The sequence below is a fragment of the Falco punctatus genome (genome assembly GCF_963210335.1).
Source record: "Falco punctatus genome assembly, chromosome: 5".
Lineage (NCBI taxonomy): Eukaryota > Metazoa > Chordata > Aves > Falconiformes > Falconidae > Falco > Falco punctatus.
The window spans coordinates 40,102,687-40,113,692 of record NC_137584.1 but is presented as its reverse complement, the minus strand read 5'-3'; the positions used below and the strand labels follow the sequence as shown (position 1 = coordinate 40,113,692).

Genomic DNA, 11,006 nt, shown 5'->3' with positions numbered 1-11,006 from the left:
CTTAAAAGAAAGAGGAAAGACAAAGTACACTTTTAAAAGGGAAAACTTTAGATGACAAAAACTTTCAACACAGAAAAAAAACCTCTTCTGCTTTTAGAACAGACTATTTTAGGAAGACATGGCCTACAACAATATGCTACCTTCCTTCTTATCCACAGCAGTATACAAATAATGATAAAACACCTGTGGGTTTCTGCAAAGATCAGCCTCTGCCCATACTTCTTGGTAACACAGTTTCTGACTTTTTTTTCCCCCAGGCCTCCCCATGAACTCTGCTGATTAAGAGAACAGCTTTTCTGCCCACTCATTAACACTAGGTCTAAGGCTGGTCCCTTTCTATGGTATGTCAAATAATCCTTTTCAGAAACAAACTCTCAGTCCAAATTTAAAGTCTTTGTTCATTGTCAGATAATACTTTGTTATCTGCTAATCTTGTGCCAGTTCTTTACTTTCAATAGTTTTTCCCTAACCATCTACTCTTATGTCATCTATAGAGAGAAGTCATGGCTCCTCTCAGGCTTCCTCTTTTTGTCCAGGATCAGTGTAGGTTGTTTATGTACAAACACAGTTTTTTAAGGTAGGCTCATCATTCTTCTAGTCATCTCAGTAACAATGCTTTGCTCCTCTTATAGTTACACAGAGTCACAAAACAGTTGATATCGATTCTGGAGATCGTCTAGTTCAAACACCCTTTTCAGAGCATGGTCAGCTACATCAGGTTGCTCAAAGCCACTTTTAGTTGAGTTTTGATTATCTATAGGATGGAGCCTCCACAACCTCTGTGGGCAACCTGTTCTGGGGTTTGATCACCCTCACCATGGAAAAGTCTGTTTCTTGTGCTTAAATTGAATTACCTGTGTTTTTCTTTGTGCCTATTGCTTCTTGTCCTGTCACTAGGCACCACTGAGAAAAGCCTGGGTCCATCCTCTTTGCTCCTCCCATCAGGTATGAAGATGGCATAGTCTGTTCTATGTCACCTTCATGACTCAGAAGGCCCACAAACATTGCAGCTGATAACTAGCTGGTAATTTTTACGGCCATGACTTTGTCATCCATTTACTCACTCAGCATTAAATAATGCAATATATTCAGGTAACATCAGGGATGTTACCAGCATATTCCTAACACTTGATAAAAATAGTAGGCTGATTTTTCCTAGGTTTTCCTGGAAGGTTAGCCATTAATTGATTATTGTTTTTTTACAGTAATCTCATCTCCCCCCCACCAAAAAAAAAAAAAAAAAAATTCTACTTACGTTATCATTGTACTTTGTCTCAGCAACCTAATAAATGAGTCACTGTTGCACTCTGGTGTATTTAGAGATATTAAGATTTATGTACACAGGTACTCTGGTCCTGCAGGACCTTGTTTCCCTGGAGGGGTGAGGCAGTGAAAGCCACAGGAGCAGAATTAGGAAGGCAGGTGGTTTGTGAGTTGTCTCCAAATGGACAGGAATTTGGAGGAAAACAATGTAACGCCTTTCAATGCTACACTGAGATAACGGACCAGTTGGTAATCAAGGGGCAGGCTGGAGAGTAGGGCAGCTCACTGTACCTCTGGGTTCTGTATAGAACCTTAAAATATCTACACACACTACCAGACATCCACATAACATACGAAAGACACTTGAGCCTGCAGGATGCCATGCTAAAATGTCAGGGCACAGCCTGATCTCAGCATCCCACAACTCAAACCCAATGGCAGCCCATGAAAAAGCTAATGAGAAAGGTAAGAGTACATTTATATTAACTGTCAGCATGCACCAGGAGCCTAAGTAGCATTTGTTATCTATGCTTTCAATAGGCAAGACCAACTTCAATGAGCTAATATTTCCAAGTGGCTCTCACTTTTGTCTCCCTAGTACAGCTTGCTTCACCCCCTCAAGATGGTAGCAACCTAATGTGGCTAAAACAGGTTCCTCTTAGACCGTCCTACCTCCCCAAGTTTGCATGTCTGCTGCATTAGCAGCACACCAGTGCTTTTCTTGGCAAGCAGACCCTGCCCGGTGGTGAACATGAGGGCTTGTAGCAAGGGGAGACTTTGAACCAGCAAGCCAGTAGTATTGTTACAGTGACAACCTATGTCCAGTAGTTCTGAATCATCAGGACGTGTTTCTTCATGAAGGGATACAGTCCCTCCACAGAAATGCATGAAACCACTGCCTCTTCACTTCAAACAGTACAAGACATTATGAGGAGAATGCATTAACATTAGTAGAAAAAAACAAAGAAATTTTGCCACCCTGGTCGATAATGAAGGGGGTGGAGGAGATAAAAAAATGCTCAAGTGAGCTTTTTCCTTCACTCATTACTGAAAATGTGAGCAGGTGGCTGGTACAGGTAACATCAGTGAGAGAAGGGTAAATAAATGTTGAAAAAAACTAATACCCTGAATGAGCAGATTAGACAGCACTTACAGTAATGTGTTGCTAATTTGGCTGAACCTGATGAACATCTGTCTAGCATATGTGAAAAAGTGCCTAAAACAGTCTCAGACACATTAGCAGTTATTTTCGAGAAGGTCAGCTGGGGACTGGTGAGCCAACAATGATGGGAACAGCACAAGTACAGGGTCTGTGTTTAAAAGTGGGGAAGGGAGAAAAGCTCCACAACTTTACCTTCAATTCCAAAAAGAAAAAAAAAAAAAACAAAACACCATCCTGGAAAAATGTAGGATGCTCTAAGCACCCAGATGACAAACAAGGAGCTGAATAACAGCCAGTATGATGGTTTAAGAGCATTAGTGCAGGGGAGAAGCTGTAGCTGTTGCATATTTTCTCTTTACTTAGGCTTCTGGCATTGTCTTGTGTAGCATCCTTATGAGCAAGCAAAACAAAACAAAACAAAACAAAAAACTAGATGGAGGTAGGCTAGCATGGATGCAAAATGATAACAAAACAAAACTCTGTAAAACTATATTCAAAGAGTCGCTATAAAGATTCCCTGTCCAAATGGAAGAGGTACTAAGCAGTATTATATGGGGATTCATCCTGAATCTCTATCTAATTTTCCTAGAATGATGGAATACACAGCATGATTGTTAAATTTGCAGATGACGTGAAATGGAGAGGGGATGCAGATATTCTTAGAGACAGAATTGGAACCAAAAATGCTTTTGATAAATTGGAAAATTCTGAGAACAGCTGAATGGACTTCGATACGTGCAGAAACAAGCAGCTGCCCAGTGGCCAGCAACAGCTGGCTCAGTAGAAAGTTATTTAGAAAATATCTGGGGAATATAGTGGATGACATGGTCAGCACAAATCAACACTGTCAGTACGGTGAACAAGACAAATGCCATTCTGGGATATACAAGCTAGTGTTTAACACATCGCAAGAGGGAATATTCCTGTCAGTGTGCCCAGCACAGAAGAGGCTTCAGCCAAATGTTATGCCCGTTTTCAGGCACCACTCTTCAGGAAAGATTTAGGACAACTGGAGTTGACTGAGTTGAAACCTCAATGAAAAGAAAATGTACATGGACGGAAGAATTTAATTTCACTGAAAAAGAGACCAAATGAGGGAGATGTAGCAGAAAATATGCTCGTAGTATGACTGCAAAGATTTTAAGAGTTCAGATATTAAAAAAACCCCAAACCACAGCTTTCCAGTGTTACAAAGCATGCCTTGCTTTTCTTCGTTTCCAAATGAACAGACTGGGGGGGTCAAGAACAGAACCGAACTGCTCTTGCTACCCAGAAAAACAGGCTAGGGACTGATAGACACAGCCAGAAAGTCAAAGCCTGACCCGTCAGCCTAGACAGCATGATAACCCACAGAATCCTCTTGCTGCTAAATGGTATCTGAAACGCATATCTAAATGATGCAGTTGAAGCCTTGATTTACCCATCAAGGAGCAATACATGTAAGTGGCATTGGCTCACTGAAAGAAGGACCACAGGGGAGAAGTAGGAGAAATCGTGCAGGTATGGGTAGGTTTTAGGTAGCACAGAGTAAATTTTATAAACTGACATCTAATAAGGAAGAAATTTATTATTTCTTCAACAACAATAGGATACAAGGAGCAAAGGGGAGGGGGGAAAGAAACCATTTAATTTTCCTTTCCTGCCACTCAGTTCTTATATCTGTTTCTTTTTTAATTGTCACTTTAAATCCAGAACTTTTTAATTGTTCCCATGATTGACTTGTGCTAGAGGGATGGAAATGAGCATGATAATAAGGTCGTGATTTTTTTTTTTCATAGAAGCATATTGAGTAGAAGAGAAGCAGCAGCAGCTGCCACTGAGAAGGATCTGCCTAGCTGATTATATTTACTCTTCTTTTCTGTCTTTATACAGACACAAAACCCTCTTGTGGAGATTACCGTTACTTTTCCTAGAAATGTAACAGTAGGCTGGTGAGGTATATGGCAGAAAAGTGAACTAACTGTGTTTTCCCATTCAGAATATAGCCTGGCATGTCCATGAAAGGAAGTCTAGAACTGGATTGGGATAAGGTCATACTCAGATGCTGTCCTTTCATTTCTTCTCTGGGCAGATCACAGTAGTCTGAAAACCTCAACACAAAGACAGCCTTGAGTTCAGTTCTCATTTAAGCTGAAGCTTTAAGGTCTAAGAAGATAGGAGATGAGGCAAAGTGCAAGGTAAGGCATGAAGCAAAAGAAAGCAAATTGTCTGGTATGAAATGGTTTCCTTGAACAGTCGAGAAGCTAGAATTCTCTAATTTGTCTCCTTGGTGACTCTGTCAATGAGCAGATAGCAAAGCTGAAGACCTCAGGGCCTGTGTTGCCTGCCAGCGGATAGCTCTGCATCATGTCACTGTAATTTCTGGTGGTAAGTGGGAGACCAACAAGAAAGCGAAAGTTTCCAAAGGCACTGGGCAACATGCTAGGGAGCACAGGTCCTTCCTCTTCCAAGACTATCTCCTCTGCAAGAGTAGTCTTCTAAAAAAACTTCCCACCATGCCACTATAGTCCATAATAAAAGAAAACACTGCTCTGAGGAGAAAGTAGGTCTTTGAACATGTCTGTCCAGCATAAACACAACACAAAAGGATAGGAAACTACCTGTCTAACAAAAACTAAAGGACAGGAAGAACAGTCTGAGACCTTGACAGGCTAAAGGAATGGGCCAACAGAAATCTCTTGAAGGTCAAAAAGGTGCAACATCTACAGCTGGGATGGCCTAATCCTACATGCTAGGGTTGAACTGGATAACAAAAGCTTTGCAGAGGAGTGTTTGAGGGGTCCTTTAGGGCAAGTTGCACAAGAGACAGCAGCATGCCTTGTGATGAAGGCAGCTAACCACATACCAGGATACACAAGCAAGCGCATAGCTTGCACTTGGACAGGAAGTCTTTGAAAGATAAAGGAAAGTGTTTATTTCCCTCTACTCCATACTGGCAAGGCCATGCCTGGAGCACTGTGTCCAGTCTTGGGCCCTATAGAGCAAGCAAGACATTAACAAAGTGGAGAGTCCTGCAGAGGAACACTGAGATTGCTGAGAGGCTAAAGAACAGGCTACCCCAGGAGGAATTTCTTTTTTACTACTTCTCTTTTACTACTGCAGTAAGTAGTAGAGAAGAAAGAGCCTCTTCTCAGAACTGAACTGTGAAAGAGTAAAGGGCCACAGCCACTTCTTGAAACATCGGAAAAAAAGGTTGGAGGTAAGGAAAAAAACCTTCACAGCAAGAATTGTTCATCACTGAAGCACATGACCAGAGAGGCTGTGAAATCTCCATCCTTGGAAGCACCTGTAGCTTCACTGGATAAGGTCCTGAGCATTTGACGAAAATGTCTTAGCCCAGCATGGACTGGACAAACATCAGAAGTCCCTTCCAAATTAACTTTTTCTATGTTTCCAGGAATGTCTTTAAGCTTGCAAATGGAACACTGTAAAGTTAGGAAATACCCTGATGTGCTTCCCCTTATCCTCTCTCTTGTGCATTCAAGCTGTGCACTGCAGGTGGCAGAGAAGCAACAGGAAAGAAGCACCAGCATCATAATTGTAGTCACAGTGCCTGAAAGATGTAAACCAGCCAAGGTCTGTAGGAAGAGGTAATCTCTTTTATTAGACCTACTGATACAGTTAGAACTTGGATGGGATTTCAGACATGCAAACGCTTCTTCAGCTCAAAAATAGAAGCAGCCCACTTCAGTGCTAAACACAGGTTGAAAACAGTCTGAATTTAGCTAGCTATATTTATCAACTAGACCATATGAGGGAAAAAACCACATAATTGGCACTTGTGGAATAGAAGAGATGTTAACTACATTTTCATCTCTTCTCTTGATATACCTCCTGAGGGTGACAGAGGGATATTTTTGTCCACAGAACATGAGGGCGAAAGAGAGATTTGAAGCATGACAAAGCAGCTCGGCATGGCTGAGAATGGCATCCCAGGATCCAGAGAAACTTGGGATGCACATGGCAAAACACACTTACGTATGCCAGTGCCCGGCAGGAGTTTTTTGACAAGGTCATTGAACAGGGGTGGCCCTGCAGCATGTGCCGTGCCAATCCCTGCTCACCAATGTGGATCACACAGGGGATGATGCTGGGCTTTCCCTGCTGTGTGGCAAGTCCAGGCACCAGCCACAGGCTGGGCAAAGGCTTCACCCACTGCATCCCTCGTGGCTTCCTCACCACATGCCAAGTGTCCCATCTGTCCCTTCAGCCACGACGGGCTGATGGGAGCCAGTGCCTCAAGCCCTGGGGTGCTCCCCTGATCCTCCCACTGCCACCAGGGCCGCACTCACCACAGGCCCCATCCGTCACCACAGACACTTTCTGGAAGCCACGCTGTCCCCAGGGCCCCTACTCAGCACTAAGCCTCACCTCAGTCACGTTTCAGCCTGGGACTTCAGGCCAGACCCAGGCTTGACTTGAGATCAGCCCTGTGAGGTGCTGGTCTGCCACCCCACTGTCACCTCCTGAGGCTACAGCATGGTCCCCAAATTTACCACAGGCACCCATTGCTTCTGTACAAGCGTTAACCTCCAGTTGTGAACTGTCCCCTCCCCAGTGCAAGGTCAGCCCGACTGGCGGTATGGCTCTCCTGGCCACCCGCCACTGGCCCAACCACAGCATCCTGGAGCACGGATGCTGGGACATACAGCGCACCCAGCCAGGCTTTTGGGATAGCCCCTTCATCTCCCCAGTTACTTCTTGTGCTGATTACTACTGCTTCTTGCACTAATAACTGTTTTCTCTGGTTTAATCCGAGAATGGCTCTACTGACACTATTCCAAACTCCCACAGACAACCAACACCATGTATCCCTTGTACAAAAGGATTAGTTATCACTGGAGAAAATAAAGGGGGGGGGGGGGGGGGGGGGAGGGGGGTGGCGGCACGGGGGGGTGGGGTGGGGGGAATGACACGGACGACAAGCATTTTTCCTGGCATGCCCTATTTTTGCTAAACTTTCCCCCTACAACTCCATCTTCTGTTCCCTCCATGTATTTGTTTAGATTTACTTTCCAGATTTGTCCTGAATGTATATGTTCCTCATGTAACTAAAGGTCAATTAATCTGGATGCAGTGCCTAGCTGTTACTTCTTCCCTTCCTCTCCCCCTGCTGTCCTTGAATATGGGTGACATGTTTGCTATTTTCTAGTTTGGTGACGATACCTTTCATCTGACATCCTTTTGTAAAAAGCTCCCAGGCTCGCAGTACCATGCACCACTCCTTTCAATATCTGTGCACCACAAGCAGTCAGACTCCCCAGAGGTGACCTGAGTACAGATGGAGCAGTTGTGATTCCTGTTCAGACAAGGCCGACTCCTTTCCTCCTGACTTGGTCTCTATCCCTTTTCCTCCTGCATTCCCCTCTTCTCCACTCACCCTCATTTGCCTCCCTCCACCTCATTTAAAGAAAAAGCTGTGGCAAAGCAAGCACAGTTACGTGCCACTCAGGAGCATGGTGGTAGCAAACCTGAGGCACTAAGCACCCATTTCTGAAGTAATTCCTTCTTCCTGGACATGTGGGCATCCACCTGCTTTTTTCAGTAAGAGAGGCTGCAGGGGTGCCAGGCAAGATGTGGGGGGGAGCCAGGAGGAATGCCTACTCAGAACACATGCTTAGATTATCTCCTGCATATATGACATTGACCCTGTTCCCACTGCTTATCTCCTACCACCCCACTTCCACTCCCTCACCTGCCTGCAGATGCCTGTTTCCTGGTACAATTTCCCAAGTCTTGCACCAGCTTTCCTGCCAACACAGGAGTGCAGAGGAGCGAGACCACCACCCTCACCTCCTTGCAGGGCAAGGCTCCATCTGCTTCTAAAGAGATCACATGAATCAGCTATTACTAACACAAAGGAGCTTAAGGACCAAGACCTTACATCTAGTCCTCCAATAACACTTGTTTTTTCTCTCCACATCAGCTGACCTCCAAAAAATATAGTGCTCCTGTCTGGGAGATTCCTTTCATCGACGGAGCACCAAGCCTTTTCATTTTATATCACAAATATTTTAACCTTTAAGGAAAGAGGGCTTCCTGCTTTGTTTTGCTGACAGCAGTCAGTGACTGAAGATTTTTAGCTTTGGACTGAGCTGAGGTGTTGGGTGGGTGCAGTGTGGAGGACCAGCAACAGAAACAGCAAAGCTGAATTCCCATATCCTCAGACAGACACACCAGTATCTAGTGAAAGACCAAGAAGCAGGATGGAGTCAGGGCATGGGCCCCTCCAAGAATTTCAGGTGACAGGGTGACTGTGTATCAATAGGACCTGCTACAGGGGAAACGGGCTATAGACAAGTCTGTATACTTAAAATCAACGAGGGGGAAAACCATACTGTAAATGGTCTGTGGAAGAGATAAAAGAAAACAAATTATAGAAAGTCTTGAGAGCATGATATCTAGCAAAGCCATAGACAAACAGCCCCCACGAGTGTCAGACCAGATTTCTGAACCCACATCAAGTTACTGAATCAAAATGTAGACAAGCTGATGACATAGTGTGGGTGCATGAGAAATGAAGTGGGAGATAGTCTTTCCCTAACGATAAACAGACACATGTCTGATTGGCTTTAGGACCATGACCAAGACCACATCTTCTTAGCACAGTTGTCCCATCACATACGCATTAGCTTGAAAATCCCATAATTTGTTCCTGGTGCAGGTAGAAAGGAAGAACTAAAAAAAGAACACCCAACCACATGAAAACAAAATAACAAACCAAAACCAAACAACCATCCTGATGCTTGTACATTAGTCCTACAAGCACATCTAATGAAATCCACTTCTCCAGATTTTTGAGTAATATCAGACTGCACGCCTCATTCCTGACAAACTATATGACAACTACTTTAGTAAACATCGACCACAGCACTGGTCTTCACACCTGCTTGACTCAAGAGGCTGTCCTTAGGCTGACATACATCCTGCAGACTGGAGTCACAAAGCATTTGGACCCAGTTATAGTTTAGAATAAACATGAAACCTCCCATATGCACTCAGCAGTGATCACTTCCAGCCAGCATTCCTGTATACGGTGACCACAAATCTAGCTAAGTCAGTATAGCTTTGTTATTTGTGAAATGTGTAGGCGCCAAGATGCAAAGCCTCTCTTATCCCTCAGCTATTACTCCTGGTTCTCAAACTATGTTTGTGTAAGGGGGAAAGAAGCAGCAGCATTCCTTCCATTGCTGTTGGTGCTACATGGGACTTTTGTTTGCAATGATCAACAGAAAAGGCTGTCAAGAAATCAGATCTATTGCTGCAAGTTTTATGGATATTATTTTTCACCTCAGTGCCCTGAAAGGCAAATATCTTATGGTTGTTATGTACTTCGTCACAGTCATAAGTTCCATTTACCTTAATTTCATATAGTTATTACATAGAAAAAGACACAATCAACCAGAGGGCAAGGAGTCCGTTTGAAGGGTCAGAAGTATTTGTTCTGCAAGCGCTGGTGAAGGGCCGAAACCAAACTACTGACCTCGTACTCAGATCCATGAAGCAGTGCAGAGCTGCACAGGCCCATTGCATTAAGCAGAGGCAGCCCTACGGGGCATGGAAGCGGCAGGATGAGAGCAGGCTCCTCCTCAGTTATCTGCAGCACAGAACCAGGCTGGATGCTGTGTTGAGCCAGATGTGTAATCTGGGTCATGCAGTGGCCCAGGCAGGCTCAGACAGGCACCTCTGTCAAAGGCAGGCTTCCATGCTGGGGAACGGGGGCAAGCAGCATTTGCATTATTAGCATAGGTCTTCTGAGGCCACTACCAACCATTGCTAATTACACTGCTACCTTTGGAGGCTAAATGGACATCAGACTTCAGGGACAGACATTCAGCCATTTAAACCTGTCCCAACCCACCTCTAAAACTGGTCTTTATGAAAGGAGTCAGCAAGACCTTTCTGTGAAAATCCTCCATGAACACAGCCAGGATCCAGCTCCAATTTTTCTGCATGGACGAGGAAGAGCTGAAGGCTCTAGGGTACAGAAGGAAAATAGCAGGAGGCTTACAATAGGACTGAGATAATTCAAACCTGTCTGCTGGGCAGGGCAGGCTTTATACAAAGGACAAAATGGAGCCCTTAAATACATACAGCCCACCTGTCATAAAGTGTTTACGGGATCTGGGGACAACACTGCAGCTCAGCTGTTCAGCAGCCACAGCATTCAGTCTCATCAGTACCACTGGGAAGGCTGGTGTCAACACCAGCAGGCTCCAGGATTAGATCTAAGAGAGTTTCTAAAGTTAAATCCTTAGACTAAACTAGAAGTCCTTAAGCCAAAATCTAAGATCATTTTAAAATATGTGCTGCTTAGTTGTCTCCATCCCAGCTTCATAATCACACTTATGTCCCAGAAACATAACCTGTATGTAGTCAAAAGCATTGCTGCACTTGAAACCCAGACTTACCTGTTAGGAAGCATTGTTCTCCACTGCAGACAGAGGTAAAATACCTCTACACAATGTATCTTAAACAGAAGAAAACAAAGTAAGCCCAGGCTTGTTCTGAGATACTGCAGGCAAGTTGCATTGTTTAGTTTGTGTATTAGGAATGCCAAAAATAAGTTCCTGGCATTCAT

The 11,006-nt window shown here is 44.2% G+C and overlaps 1 protein-coding gene across 1 annotated transcript in view; it reads right to left on the bottom strand.

Moving 5' to 3' along the window:
* PDE10A (phosphodiesterase 10A) overlaps nt 1-11,006 on the bottom strand; it is a 255,673-nt gene that overhangs the window by 44,176 nt on the left and 200,491 nt on the right. The gene's annotated exons all lie outside the window — the stretch shown is intronic.